The 12,246-nt window shown below is 39.2% G+C and overlaps 1 protein-coding gene across 20 annotated transcripts in view; it reads right to left on the bottom strand.

Annotated features, from left to right (window-relative positions):
* The window catches only part of LRRFIP2 (LRR binding FLII interacting protein 2), a 99,548-nt gene extending 87,880 nt beyond the window's left edge, over positions 1-11,668 (bottom strand). For 6 of the 20 annotated variants that reach the window (XM_031469910.2, XM_031469916.2, XM_031469920.2 and 3 more), the window contains exon 1: positions 11,390-11,655. The gene's annotated coding sequence lies outside the window, so the exon portion shown is untranslated. Of the gene's footprint in view, positions 1-6,948; positions 7,025-8,749; positions 8,767-10,394; positions 10,413-11,389 lie in introns of those variants that run through there. The other 14 variants (XM_031469919.2, XM_031469923.2, XM_031469915.2 and 11 more) reach the window with 9 other exon arrangements.
* Between the last annotated feature and the right edge of the window lie 578 nt (positions 11,669-12,246).

Genomic DNA, 12,246 nt, shown 5'->3' with positions numbered 1-12,246 from the left:
GGAAACAAAATTCTGGCAACAAGAAGACAACAGAGTAATGTCTTCAAATTCCTAAAAGAAAATTACGGACAATCTGTAAGTAGCCTATGCCCAGTCAAAATATTCTGTTCTCATACGTGATTATAAAAGACACTTCAGACGTGCAAGTTCTCAAAAGTTGCCTCTTTCCCCCTTTGTTAATAAGTTACTAGAAGATATATCTCATCAAATAAAAGAGAAAATGAAAAGAGAGGAAATTTAGCACACGGGAATAAATCCAACACAGAAGAGGCAAAGGGGATCCATCCCCAGCAAGGGTCACAGACATTCCAGGAAGAAAACTACACACTGAAGCAATGTGATTCAAGAGACGTAACAGAGTGCTGTCATCACCAAAATCCCCACAGCCTTTGAGACATCTTTTTCATATGAGGTGAGCTGGTCCAGGTTTTCACCTGAACTCAGTTTGTCTTGACCCCACGTTGACGAAGTTCCTGCTGTCCCTTCCCCAGCTGCTGAGACTGGCTGAGGACTTACTTCACACCACAGACGTATTTGGCTTTTACCTATTCCTGATGGTGAGAGCATGAAGAGTTCAGAAAGAGCCATGTACCTCCCCAACTGTATCTCTTCTGGATATTTAGTACCTCATCAAGACTTCAGCTCTGCCAGATGCCCTGACTGTCAGGAGTTTTATGGTTTCCCAGGACTCATTAGGAAACTTTCCCAAAGACTTAACAGAAGGGACTCAAGGAAGACTCTGTTCAACTTATTTCTCCTGTGAGCCTTCATTTAATAGTGGTAATGTGGACCTTTCTGTTCACAGCTAGGTTTCTACTTGCTATTCAGTTTTTCAAAACTGTCAAAAAAAAAAAAAAAGTATACTGCTTAGGAATACATACTATGGTAGAAACTGGCCTATTGTTCACCAAGTCATTTCCCCTTTCTGCCTACAGCTCTGCCACATTTCCAGCCTTCCTTGCATTAAATGCAGCCATTTGACTAAATGCTGGCCAATGGAATGTGGACAAAAGTGATGTATGTATTAGTCTAGGCCCATCAAACTGCTTATGGAATCTACCACACTCCCTCTCTTTGCCCTTGAATTTGCCAGCCAGATGCACAGAGCTCAGTTGAAGTGTGAAAATCACTGAGGCCCCAGGTCACTAGATGAAAGGAGGCTGAGTCCCTGGGTGACTTGGTGGAACCAATTACTTATTCCTTGGCCAGTGCCTTCCAACTCACAGCAGAGATGTGAGTGAGAAATAAGCTTTAACATGTTCAACTACTGAAACCTGGGTTTGTGTATTACAGCAGGTTAGCCTATCCCAACTAATAGACACGAAAAGGTGGCCAAACTATTCGGTTTCTCAAAATTAAACCACATATTGATTAGGAATACATATTTGGGGAGAGGGATGGGATTGCAAGATTAGGCAGGGAATGGTCCCAAAAGAGTGATTAACATGTAAAATGGGCTTGTGATTACCTGGAAGGGAAAATGGTGCCATTTAAGGATATTCACAAGAAAGTTTCAGAATATTGTAATGTTCAATTTCTTGACCTAAGTAATGAGACCACAGGTGCTCATTTTATTATTCTTCCTGAAACTGTATTTTTGTTTTCTATTTCTCTATATGTATTTTACAAGTAAACCATTAATTATTTTGCTCAAAATAAATTAGAAAGAGTGGACACTTGAAAAATCTGTTGGAGCATTTGGGAAAAATAAGGTAAATAGAAAACTAAGCCAAAAAAAAAAAAAAAAAGGCAATTGTTAACCTCCTGGAAAAAAATGAATATTAAGAAAGGAAACAATCATGGAACAACTCTTGGCTAAGTAGTAAGCAATATTTATTTAGTTATAATGAAAACACCAACTATTGATTTAAATTGCAAAACTGGAAAGTGGCAGAGAGAGAAAGTGGCAGGAAATAAAGAAGAAATACTATAAAATAACGATAAAAGCCACCATCTTAAGATACTCTCAAGTGCACATATCAGTTTTTTACACAAAAATGGGTTTATAAAATATGTGCTATTTTGTAAACAGCTATGGCAGACTCTAAGGTGGCCTTGCCACCATGACCTCCCCACTCCTGCTGTTCATACCTTTGTGTAAGTGCCTCCCAAGAATGCGGGCAAAACTTATGACTTGCTTCTACCAATAGAATATGACAAAGGTTATCAGATATTATTCCCATGTTTATGTGACATTATGTAAGACTGTCTAGCTGGCAGACTTGTTCTAGACTCTCCATGATGGCTTGATAAAGTGGTCATACTAGGAAAAACCAGAGGGTCAAGAACTTCAGGTTGCCTCTGAAAGCTGAGAGCAGCCTTCAGGAGCTTGAAGATACCCTCTGGATAACCAAGTAACTTCTTAAGCAAGAAATCTCCGTTATAAAATCACAAGAAAATTAATCCTGCCAAAAACCTAAGTGAGCTTAGAAGTAAATTTCTCCCCAGTTGATTCTGAGGGTAAGAATTCAGCCCAGTCATCACCTTGATTGCAGCCTCATGGGACCTTAAGCAGAGGACCCAATTCCATTGTGCTCAGACTCCTGCCCTAGAGAAACTATAGGATAATAAATGTATGTTGTTTTAAGTTGCTAAGTCTGTGTACTTTGTCATACAACATAGAAAACAAATACAACTGCTTTTAAAACTGTGGATGAATGAATTCAGCAAAGTTGCAGGGATACAAAATCAACACAAAAAAATTGGTTGCATTTCTATATATTAACAATAAACAAACCAAAAAGGAAATTAAGAAAGCAACACCATCTACAATTTAAGAAAAAAAGAATAAAATACTAAGAATAAACTTAACTAAGAAGGCAAAAGATCCATCCACACACTAAAAACCACAAAACATTGCTGAAAGAAATTAAAGGAGACATAAATAAATGGGAAGCCACCTCCTGTCACGGATTGGAAAAGTTCTAATATTGTTAAAATGTCAATACTCCCCAAAGAAATCTACAGATTCAATGCTTTCACTATCAAAGCCCAACGACATTTTTTGAAAAAAATAGAAAAACCCATTCCAACATTAAAACTCCAATGGAATCTCAAGGGACTCCAAACAGCCAAAACAATTTTGAAAAAGAACAAAGTTGAAGGCATAACACTTCCTGATTTCAAAACTTACTAGAAAGCTACAGTAATCAAAACAATATGTTCCTAGCATAGAGAGAGACATATAGGCCAACAGAACATAACAGATGGCCCTCCAAAACCCTGCATAAACAGTCAAATGATTTTCAACAAGGGTGTCAAGATCAGTCAATGGGAAATAGATAGTCTTTTGGACAAACAGTGCTGGCAAAACTGGATATCCATATGCAAAAGAATAAAACTGGACCCTTACTTCATGTCATATACAAAAATTAACTCTTAGTAGGTCAAAGAGATAAATGTAAGAGCTAAAACTGTCCATACACAAAAAACTTTCTGACACTGAATTTAGCGATTTCTTGCATATGATGCCAAAAGCACAGGCAGCAAAAGAAAAAGATGAACTGGACTTCAACAAAATTAAAAGCTGTTGTGTATCAAAGTACACTATCAACAGAGTAAAACAGCAACCAATGGAATAGGAGAAAATATTTGCAAATCATGTATCTGATTAGGGATTAATATGTGGAACCCCTAAAACTCAACAACAACAACAACAAACCCCAATTCAAACATGGGCAAAGGACTTGAATAGATATTTCTCCAAAGAAGATACACCGACAGCCAACAAACACGTGAAAAGATACTCAGCATCACAAATCATTAGGGAAATGCAAATCAAAACCACAGTGAGGTAGCACCTCACACCCATCAGAATGGCTATTATATAAAAAAGATAGAAAATAACAAATATGTCAAGGATGCAGAGATACTGGAACCCCTATACACTGTAAAATGGTGCAGTTGCTATGGAAAAGGGCATGGCAATTCTTCAAAAAAAATTAAACATAGAATTACTATATGATCCAGCAATTCCACTTATGGGTATATACTCAAAAGAAATGAAAGCAGGAACTCAAACAGATATACACTTGCATTCATAGCAGCATTATTCACAATAGCCAGGGGAGTGGGAAGGGACAGACTGGGATTTCAAAATGTAGAATAGATAAACAAGATTGTACTATATAACACAGGGAAATATATATAAAATCTTGTGGTAGCTCACAGCAAAAAAAACAAGTGATAATGAATATGTGTATGTTCATGTATAACTGACAAATTGTGCTCTACACTGGAATTTGACACAACATTGTAAAATGACTATAACTCAATAAAAAATGTTTAAAATTAAGAAAATAAAAAATAAAAATAGAGTGTCAATAATTCATGAAGATAGTTCACAAATGAGTGACATGTCAGATACAATGTCCTAATGAATTATTTCATATGTTAATGTCATCTGAAAATAAGCTCTGTAAAACCCATAATTTCTATTTCTTGTTATTTCTTTATTTATACCAAGATTATATCAAAGAATGCCTTTGAACAATATTATATGAATAATATTCACTATGAATGATTGTGCAAATAAATGAAGTTCACTACATATATGGATTTGTAAAGTAGTTGTTAAGTCCTAGAAACAAGAGAATACACATGATTGCTACACACAGATATTATATTTTTTAAAAAGATGCCTAGCTACTAACTGTGAAAAGAGCAGACTAGATTTAAACTAGAACAATGTTTTAGTTTCATTTCCATAGACCCAAGTCTGTATGTGTTTATTTGAATGCACATTCAAATATTAATAACATGTAACATCAAATATTAAAAAAAAAGAACAATAGCCAAAAGATGGAAGCAACCCAAATGTCCATCACTAGATGAATGGATAAACAAAATGTTTTATACACACACACACACACACACACACAATGAAATAGTATTCCACCTTGGAAAGGAGTGAAATTCTCATACATGCTACAACATGGATGAACTTTGAGGACATTATGCTAAGGGAAATAAACTAGTTTTAAAAGACAAATACTACCTGATTCCACTTACGAGGTACCTAGAGTAGTCAAATTCACAGGGACAGAAGACAGAATAGTGGTTACCAACGGCTGGGGGGAATGAGGAGTTATTGTTTAATAGGCACAGAGTTTCCATTTGAGAGGATGAAAAAGTTCTGGAGGTAGATGGTGGTGATGGTGGCACAACAATGTGAATGTAGTTAATGCCACTAAGTTGTACACTTAAAAATGTTGAAAATGGTATATTTTATGTCATGTATATTTTGCCACCAAAAAAAAAAAAACCTTTAGATATAGGTAGCAAAGGGTAAATACAGTAAGACAGGAGGACAGTGACCCTCTCATTATCTTAACTGTTCATTTAGACATAGTGATATCCATGGAGGAGGAAAAAAAATCTAAAATAAAAAATCGAAAATAGAATTTTGTTTTTCTATTTTTAGTCCTATAATCCTTAGACCACTTAAATGGAGTACTTTTTTTTTAATAGCAACAACCTGTATGCTTACTAATTATACCATAATTATACAATAAACAAGACAATAAGTTACAATAAATACAATAATTACATTGTTATTGTAAATGGCTAAACCATTTAACAGAGAAATATTTTAACATCTAATCCTCTGCCCACAGCCTACTCTATTTAATTGAGAAATCAGAGTCAAAAGATTGCTTCTAGATGTTAAAATGTTTCTACTGAGGAAAGTGGGAGATGTAGAAAGAATAACAAAGTGATCAGAACAAGCAACTTAAAAGTTAAATTCATTTCCTAAAGCAGGTGAAGATATTTTACATCAAAACCAGTTAAAATTTTGGTATTTCATAATGAAGGAAAACTAAGATATAGAAGGTTCAAATTGAAAACAATGGGGAAATGAACTGATTTTTTAAGAAGAGTTTTAATAATCTACTTTTGAGAAAATAAAAACACCTGACAAGCCCTTGCACTCCAAGATTTTCCCAGCCTCTTTTCCGCTCTTGCTCCTGTGCTCTGTTCTAATCTCATTCTGCTTTTGGAGGAGGAAAGGGACATAGTAAGATAAGAGAAATAAAACAGATAATAGAAATAAAGAGAGAAAAATACTCAGTTATTTTTCCTCCTCACACTGAGTACTAAATACATCATCATCATCAAATGCTAAGGGCAAGGAAAAATCAAATTTCCTGGAGTGCCAACCTAATCTAAAGCAAAAGAAAGGAAACCATCTGTAGCTTTGGCATCCATAAATTAAGTCTGTATACCGAATTCTTCAAACTCCACTCTATACACTCCACTCTAATACTAGGCTGCAGATAAATATGGTGACATGAACCTTGGTCAAAAGAATGAAGTACTAAGCTCTTTAACAGCTTTCTAGCTAAGAAGTGAGTCAGTTAAAGAACTTTAAACTCAAGCACTTTATTTACTACTCATAGGAAACACCAAAGTTTTCATGAAAAAGCACATGGTACAGGAAGGCAGCTATGCTGGGAGACGGTATCTGGCAATAACCAAGAGTTTAAAGAGATAACCTCCTGATATTACACGTGATACTGTACAGTTCAATAAGAAGAAGAGAATGAGGATCTGGGAAGAAGCTAATTTCTCAGTATGAACTCAGAATAATCCTGCAAAACAGCCCATCATTCCTGCTGTCCTTTTGATCCCAGTGACAAGTGTGAAGGTCTCTGGACTAGACTATTTTCAACTAGGGGCACGGCCTCCCCATGTGGGTAACAATAATGTTTTTTCCCTGTTGTAAAACATTTGACTGATCCTTGCCAAATACTCTCAGAACCAGACATGACATCAATACTGGTACAATCCTGTGCTCCTCCTCATGCACATTTTTCTAAAACACTCTCCTTGTTAGTTTTCCTCAATCACACTCACTCCTTTAAAAAAAAAAAAAAAAAAAAAAAAAAAAAGGAAGACAAAAAACTGGATCCTAGGATATGCATGCAAAGCACAATTTCACCCCAATACTTAGGCTTAATCTTCGGAAGGTAAATGTCCTTTATCAACTCCCTCTTCCGTGGTTGCCACCTTTCCTAAACCGCAGGCTTTCCTGACTTGTAGTGGTGCCAAGACAGATTATGGTTATGTGGTAGGTTCTGTCAGGCGAGCTTTGACAAGGCCTCAAAATAGACCCTGGGCACCGGCCAGGGAAACTGCCACTCACAAGTTCCAATTTCATCCTCATGTATGAGTCCCTAAGCACTTTTTTTTTCCTTCTAGTCTCTCTCATTTTAAAAGGGCAAAGATTCCTGAACCTCCTCCTGGTCAGTATAACACTGAAATTAAAAATTTAAACCTCCTTCATTCTGCTCACAAACACTCTGCATAATAAAGACTGAATTTGGACCTACCTTCTGCCTTGAGAAATTAATCCATCAATAGCACTCTGGTTTGCAAAAGGATTTTTTGGATTTCAAACTCCACAGAGGTTTATTTTAATGAATTAATTGGGATATGGAAGATAAAGGAAGAGAGAGATGAGCTATTTATTTCCCATGTGACTAATAATATAGCAGCAGAATTCTGCAGGGCAAGAAGTGAAACTATACAATACAATGGTTTAATTGATATTGGTCATAAAATCCTGAAACAATCAAGCTACTACAAAATGCACTCATTTAACTAGTATTATCAAATATAAATGAAGTAGTTCATCTATAATAGCAGTCTTCAAGGTACAGTATTTTTACCCTTACCAGTACAAATAAAACTACCTAGCTGTCACTCAAAAACGTTTAAAATTGCCTTATAAAATACACTTGTATCATATTTTTAATTGCAAGTAGGATAAAGATTATAAAGTAACTAAATGCTTTTTTCTCCTTCTACAAGGTTAAGAAAAAAAATTAACTTCTACTATAAAATAAATCCTAACATAGGACTGAAATACATTTTTTAAATTTCACAATTAAAGCCTCTAATTTGCAATCACACTTTCAGAAATATATTCCATATACATACTTCCACACTAGTGCAAAGACATATATTGGGTTGTTCATTATGGCAGTGTTAGTAGAAAGCTAAAAATGACCTAAATATCTGTTAATAGGGAATCTTAAAATAAATTATGTAAAATGAACAAGTTATGGTTACACCAGGCAGGATGGACGTTTGTGCTAATATAGAATGATCTCTAAGGCATATTAAGGGTAAGAATGAAAGGTACAGGACGTTTCTCCCTAACATACGTATGTGGATTACATATGTCAGAGAAAATCCAGAGAGGGATACACAGGAAACCATTAACAGTGGTTGCTTGGCTTATGGAGGGTGTGGGGGAATGCTAGAAGTTTATTGTGGAAAGGAAACTTCCTTTTCACCATATTACATCTTCTTTTTAAATGTGTTATCAATTTTGAAAAGTCCCACAAACATGTACTGAAGCCATGAAGTAGGCATTCTTCTGTGTGTGCCTTTTCTTCCCTCTTCACCACTTGTATCTGATCAACTGCTCGTCCTACAGCTGGACCAAAACAAAAGCCTACATATTGAGCAAATCTCAGACCTTCGCCAAGAAATAGAGTTCTCTCTCCATCCCCCCACCAAAAGAAAGAAAGAAAGAATGGAACAAATGAAAAAGTATTAACCTACAACAAAACCAGTTTGCAGCCTTATGTTTGATTCCTTTTAAGTCTGGCTTAATTCACTGCAGGCCAAACAGTTTTTAAAGTGAAAGTACAATGTGCAACACAAAAAAAATCATTTCTAACAGTGTCATCTATTGTCTTATGGGGGAAAATGGAGAAAAAGGCAAAGTTATTTTACTCACAGGGTAAATTTTGCTCAATTCCTTCCTTCTGAAGTTTTTAAAGTTAAGTTTTGAATGATGGTCATAAAGTCTTTATTTGCAAACTGGATAAGGTGGTACATTTTTCCACTTAAAGGACCATCTCTCCATTCAGATTCTCCAGTGAGAAAGCAACTATCTAAAAGGAAAAGACTATGAGATAGCGTCCACTTTGTGGGTACAATGGAAAGTGCTTCTATGGTGAGGACAGAAGGATTTTATTTCCTCTAAAATGATCCTCATCAACATTGCCAGTACGCTGCAGGGAGAAATTTTTTTTTTCTATATATTATCAATTCTGTTCCTTTTCACACTAGGAGCAGAGTAAACAATTCACAAAGAGCTTTGTAAGATATGCCTCCCTCCCTCTCATTTCTAGTAAAGATCTGTTTTTGTTTTCACTTTGAGAGAAAAGGAATCTACTTTGCCAAATATATTCTCCATATCACTTTTTTCCTTCATCATGAAGTTACGTAAATCCTGATCTAAGAAGGATTCTCTTGCATATCCAGCCATCAAAACTGTCAGTTCAGGTGGTTTCCACAAGGGATTTTCCAAAAGGGGAATCTCTGTTTACTGGGAACTGAAACTCTTAAGTCACTACTAGCTGGACAAAAATCAAAAGCAACATTTAGGAACGCTCTGAATATAAGAATGGATATCCAAGGAAATAAGACACCAAAATTCAGTCAAAGAATAAAGGAATTTAGTAAGCAAGACCAACAGAATAAACTCACCATTACTTGACAACTGATAACTAAAGTTCTTTATAAATCAAAATCAAGGTTAAAAATAAGCTCAATTCCAAAAAGAAGAAGAAAACAAGGCTAAGAGTATCAAGAACTCTGTGATTCAAAGTCATTTTGCATAACAACACTTGAAAAGCCAAACACGATCAAATTACATTTCAGCAATGAAGTTATTTCTAGTTTTAAATGAATTCATTCCAGTAATGAATCGCTACTTCAATACACACTTTCCTCTATAATACAATTTAAATATGAACTCAGTGTAGTCTCATTCCACATTTTTAAGGATAGATTTTGCAAAATGGGTAAGGCCTTCCACTCAAAAGACTGCTTCATGTACCACAGATTCTTTATTGAACTTTTTTCCTTCCTTAATGATGGTAGCTCTCCTTTTCACTGACACTTAGTTTGTTTCTAGACATTTATCTTTCTTCATTTATCCTCCTACGTCTGACAAAAAATGGGTAAAATCACAACAACCCGCTTAGGAACTAACAAACTCTCAAATCCAACCACTTTGCCAAAGTTCACTTTTTATTTCCTTACCATACTTAGTGACAATAAATATCCAGCAATGAACCTAAGAAAGCATTAATACAACACTTTCCATGAGTGAAGGCATCTAATTAAACAGGCAGTAACAAACTTCTAGCTTCCCTCTATTCCAATTTTAAGATCCATATCAATGATTCACAAAGTGAGTGACCTAACTTCCTAAATGAATCACACTTTCCGAAATTGTTACCCTACTGGGTATAATACTGGGTCATCATCTCTACAGATGTGTTAAACAGAACATGATGTTGCTTAAAACGAGGTTAATTCTGCAAGATCTTCAAACCACAGTAAATCTCAAGTCCCTGCGAACTAACTCTTACCTGTTACACTTTGCATTCTCCAACAACTGCACCTTTCCCTACAGATTCATCACTTAAAATGATATTTTGAAATAATGTTATTTCAAACTCTGATTAAGAACTGATCCATCCACACCCTGCTCTCCGTCTTTCTAGTTTCATTACTGCATCCACATTCTCTTCCCATTGTGAGACCATAAAAATGTAATGGGCACTGTTATCCTAATATACATCTTTTTAATCAATGAACCTACTCTACAGTTTTTCTGTTTACTGCAGAAATGCTGAATCATTAAATGGAAACAGCAAAAACGAGCTCAAATAGTTGAAGTTTAGGATACAGTATTTCCCTAGCCAGGTCGCCGCAGCCTCATATTTGTATCTCCCACGGTGGAAAAAGTAGAGCAAACACTTGAACTTTTTTCCCTCCGAAGAAAGAAAAAGAGATGGGTTTCCTCAGGTCCTCCTGCTTCCTGCTGGATATCGACAGGCAAGAGAAGCAGGCCCGGCTGGAGCTATGTAATTTAACAATCTGGGTGTGAATAACACCTTGTATTAGTCAAGCATTAACCCTGACACTCCTAGCAAACGCCTGTTATGCCCGCGCTTCAGTTCGGGTCAAGGAGGAAGGGAAAAAAAAATTCCATAAAAATGCTACGCCCTCCACCGGTCTGACACCTTTCTCCAGGGTGCCGGTCCGAGGACAGAACCAAGGGAGTGCCGCGTTCGGGAAGAAGGAGCCTCGAGCACCCGAAGCGGAGGGTCAGCGGCCCAATTCCATTTCTCCCACAATAGGAGGAACGGCTTCTCCTCTGGCAGACAGAGGGTGGGCGTTGGAGCCCGGGAGTGATGCCGGAGGACGCTGCAGGCAGGGGGCGAGCCCGACCCCGGGACCCGCCGAGGGCCCGGCCCCCAGCAGGGGTCGGCGACAGCGCGGACCTCGCCAGGCTGCAGAGGCCGGGAAGGGGGTCCCGCTCCCTGCTCTCCCCCGGGCCAGAGGGAGGAGCGGCCCTTACCTGTCTCCGGGCGCGGGCTGTGGCTGCGGCGCCGCCCGGGAAGGGCCGGAGAGCGGCTCGCCGGCCCGGGGCTCGCCGGCCCGGAGCCCGCCGGGGCGAAGGGCGAGGGGCGCGGAGGGCGGACTCGGTCGCGGGTCCCCGGCCAGGCAGGCCGGGCTGGACGTGGCGGATCCCGGCGCCGGCGGCCGGTCAGTCAGTCACGCCGGTGTCCCCTCAGCGCCGCGGCTGAGACAGCGGGAACCGGCCCCCGGGAGGAGCCGCAGCCCGAGAGGCAGGCGGCGGAGGCGGAGGCGGAGGAGGGGCGGGGCCACAGGGTCGGCGACCCTCTCACCCGGAAGCAGTTGTGGGCGCGGCGGCGCGCGCGGCGGGACGGGTTTGATTCGGGCAGGCTGAGGGCCAGGTGTACCCGGTTCTCTCGCGGCCAGCTGCGCGCTGCCCCGTGGGAAGAGTCCCCTGCCACCCTGTTCCCACACCGCGGGCTGCCAGACCGCGCCGGAGGTGGGGGCGGAGGCCAGGGCAGCCTCGAGTGGCTCCTCCGGGCCCGCGAGGCCTGCCCAGCCCTTCCGCCCCCAGGACAGGGACCGAGAATGTAAATTGATGCGCGTGCCCGTTCAAGGCTGCACCTGTCCCGGTCACCTCTAATCTGTTCCGCCAAGTGGGCTTGGGTAAGTGGGCCCTAGTGGCAGCCAACGGCGGGTGAGCGGGTGTGGTTGAAATGCTTGAAAGCCTTATTTCCAAAATACATACGCGTGATTTTGAAATGATTTCCGGGAAGAATGCTGGGGCGAGGGGGGAGGAATATAGAGTCCGTTAAATATCAGATAGACACGGACCTGTCATTAATTCCGAAATATCTG

This window comes from Camelus dromedarius, chromosome 17 (genome assembly GCF_036321535.1).
Source record: "Camelus dromedarius isolate mCamDro1 chromosome 17, mCamDro1.pat, whole genome shotgun sequence".
Lineage (NCBI taxonomy): Eukaryota > Metazoa > Chordata > Mammalia > Artiodactyla > Camelidae > Camelus > Camelus dromedarius.
The sequence above is the reverse complement of the archived record's forward strand: the minus strand, read 5'-3'. Positions and strand labels throughout refer to the sequence as shown.